Source organism: Ochotona princeps, chromosome 12 (assembly GCF_030435755.1).
Source record: "Ochotona princeps isolate mOchPri1 chromosome 12, mOchPri1.hap1, whole genome shotgun sequence".
NCBI classification, from domain to species: Eukaryota; Metazoa; Chordata; class Mammalia; order Lagomorpha; family Ochotonidae; genus Ochotona; species Ochotona princeps.
In genome coordinates, this window is record NC_080843.1 from 60,932,079 (window position 1) to 60,935,695 (window position 3,617).

The window sequence follows — 3,617 nt, forward strand, 5'->3', positions numbered from 1 at the left end:
TGGCATAAATTTAGTTTATCTCATTTGTCCCTGTCGGGAGATGGTAATGGTGTTAATTAAATGAAGGGTTTCACACCATCTGGGGATAGTTTATTGCAGGGAGGAGCTGCAGAGACATCTTCACCCAGCTGACAGCGGCAGAGACCAGAGGCAGCAGTGGGAGTTTCTGGGAGCACATTAGCAGCCCCAAGGTGAAGGAAACCGGTTCAGATAGAGATCTGAACTTCGAATCAAGCAGGTTCTATAGCCTTCATTTCAGTTGTGCAAACACTCAGAAAATGCTGCCGCTGTCCCAGAGAAAGGCAGAGGCAGATGGAGTGAATGAGGTTCCCTCCCCCACTCCGCATTTGAAAAAAGAGAGATGAAAGTGCAATGAGACTTGAGGGGAAAGTTAAAAGCTAATTGTCTTCAGGATGGTTTCACTCACCAGGGAGCACATTGAAGCAGAACATTAAGCTCTCCAAAGAGCATTTCTTTTGGTTGTCTTGTATGTTTGCTTTCTGTTTCTTTCTTGGTTTCTTTTTCCACCTATCTCTCTCAGGCCGCAGACACATGACCGAGGGAGGTCCAGCCACCCCTGTCTTATGAACAGTCCCACATGCAACCAATGCCATTATTGAGCCCATCCACAGCTCCACCAAAGGTAGTACCAGAATGACACAGAATGGAGCCTAGCACATGCGAAAGGAGGCAGCAAGCTCTTTCTGTGATGCTGAGAACTTGGCAGTCATTTCTCCCCTAGGACCCACACAGCCAACGCAGACGCAAGCAGAAGTTTCCCATGGTGCACGGCACCAGGAGCAAGGGCCATGCGAAGATCTGAGCATATCACTAAAGGAAGAGGGAGAAGTTGCCAGCCTCATGAGGGGATTTGATGGGAAAGAAATTAAGTGACTTAGAATTTTATGTCACCAGGGAGAAGTCTGGCCTGGTGGTTAAGATGCTGTCATCCTACATCAGAGTATCCGAGTTCAATTCCAGCTCTGGCTTCCTGCCAAGGCACATGCTGGGAGGCAGCAATGATGACAGCTCAAGTTGATGGGTTCCTGCCCCCCACATGGGAGACCTTGGTTGAGGTTTCCAGCTCCTACTTGAGCCCAGTGCAACCCTGCCTGGCTTTTGTGCCGCAGACAGCTGCAGTGCCTAGAATTCTTCAGTCTGCCAAGTTTGCATCTTTTCACTACAAATGAGGAGACCAGTCTGAGAAGGTTGTGTAAAGCTCAGAAGGTGATGGAAGAAAATCAAAGTGAAGAAGAAACAAAACTCACCAACATAAGAGGGATCCCTGAAGAAAGCAAAAGTGGAAAAAGCAAAAGGGATGGTTTTCATTGGTCAATTAGATGACAGTTCTAACACAGAAAACACATGGAGCTTCCCCACTTGATGCATAGACTTCTCATGACTGAGATTGGCCACAACCACACAGAAAAGCCTCGATTACCAAGACTAGCACCTGACATCCTGCTGCAGAGCTGTTTGCTCCCCACCCCAAAGAGTGCAGAGGGGCAGCCGATTCCTGTCTGCTAACCACCTCTCCGTCAGCCGTGGGTCTTTGGAGTGAACCAGTGGATAGGATCACTCCTCCCACCCTAAATAGATAAATACATGGATTTTGTAAAAATACCATTCCTGATGGACTTGATGGGAATAGCATGCTCATTCATTCATTTTTATTAAAAATGTTTATGCATTTGAAAGGCAGCATCACAGAGAGACAGGGAGGGAGACAGTGAGAAAGAGATTTTTCGTGCTTGTACTGGTTCGCTCCCCAAAAGGCCACAGCACTTTCAAACTCACACAAGTAGAGTGCCTGGGACACGGTGAACATCCGAACACCATTGGCAGCTGTGGTGAGGAAGTGCAGGACGCGGGGACAGGATGGATAGGCGAGGGTGGCTGCACAACCACATAGGTGTCTGTCATTTTTCTGCAGCAATCTGTGTCCAAGGCTCTTGAGCACTGGGGTGCCACTGCATCCAAACTGCGCAAGCGCAGATGAGCCGGCACAGCCCCACCATGGAGGAGCTGGACAGGCCACTCCGTGAGAAGCAGGGCACCCCCTGAGGGAAGGGAGACTGACAGGAACCCAGTCCTGCCAAACCTTCATCCCCCAGAATGCAGAGGTCCTCGTGACCCGGAGAACTGGCTCTTGCTGTTCATATTCAGAAGGTTCTCACCCCAGGATGAGATTTGGGGCTGTTCCCCAGATAAGTGTGGCAAGGTGACCAAAGAGAAAGCCAAACACCAAGACTTAGGCAGCAGATGTGCTGCTGAAGGTTAGGAGAAGTCCCGGGGTGCCCCTTGGGTGGGTGCGTTGTGGGTCTACCTTAAGGAGGGGGTGTCCACCTCCCTGCCTCTTCCCCTCTCAGCCACAAAGGCAGGTGACAAATCCAGCCCTGTGCCATATCACCCGGTTGGCAGTAAGGGAGATGTACACACCTGTGTCACAATATTTTAAATTCCTGCTGCAGTCCCTGTCAGCTTTAGCCATGTAGCAGTCCTGCCTCAGCTAAGGCTTCAGCTAATCTTGATCAACTGCAAAAAGTGTCATACCCTCAGATATTTTCAGAGAGGCCATATTCACACACGTTTTATTGTGATATGTCGTCTTCATTGTCCTATTTTTAGTTACTGTTGTCAGTCTACACTGCCTAAGTTATGTTTCACTTTGCCAGTTATGCAGATACAGGAAAAGAAAGAGCACAGCCATCTAGACAGATGATAGGGTAGGTAAGTAGGTACCTAATAAGATGGATGGATTGGTACATAATGGAGCTAGACAAATGCTGATGGGTCAGCAGATAAGTGATAAATATGGCAGATGATTGATTAACAAATGGCGTATTCTCTCCAACCTGGCACTCAAGCAGTCCCTCAGATGCCACAGTGCAGATCTTCACGAAGACCTTGACGGGGTAGACCATCACCCTCTAGGTGGAGCCCAGTGACACCATCGAAAACATCAAGGTGAGATCCAGGATGGACAAGGCAACCCCCCGGATCAGTAATGTCTGGTCTTTTTCGGCAAGCAGCTGGAGGATGACCGCACTCTGTCGGGCTATGACATCCAGACGGAGTCCACAGTGCACCTGGTGCTTCGCTTGCAGGGTGGCATCATCAAACTGTCCCTGAGCCAGCTCACCCAGAAGTACAACTGTGACAAGATGACCACGTCCACATGCACCCCTGAGCCATCAACTGCTGCAGGAAAAAATGTGGCCACATCAACAACCTGCGCCCCATGAAGAAGGTCAAACAAGGCCCCACCTACCCGCCCACATCCTGTGGCCTCAATATAGTTTCCTTTGGTTGACCTGAGCATTAAAAAAATATATATATTGACAGATTGATAGAAAGATGATAGAGATATATATTCGAATAAGTAGATGATTGATAGATGACAGATTGATAGATGATAAAAAGATGATAGAGAGATGCTAGAGATAGATGACAGGAGATGGGGATGGGTAGATGATAGATAATAGATTGAGAGATGATAGATTAACATGATAGATATGAGCGGTAGATATAAGAAGACAAGACAGATACTGCTCTGGTTTCAGGCACCAATGGTGGGCCTTGGAACACAGTGCTCACAGATGAGGGAGGACTATGTT

At 48.3% G+C, this 3,617-nt stretch overlaps 1 pseudogene; it reads left to right on the top strand.

Moving 5' to 3' along the window:
• The first annotated feature begins 1,995 nt into the window (after window positions 1–1,995).
• On the top strand, window positions 1,996–3,313 carry LOC131481514 (ubiquitin-ribosomal protein eL40 fusion protein-like; annotated as a pseudogene).
• Window positions 3,314–3,617: the final 304 nt, after the last annotated feature.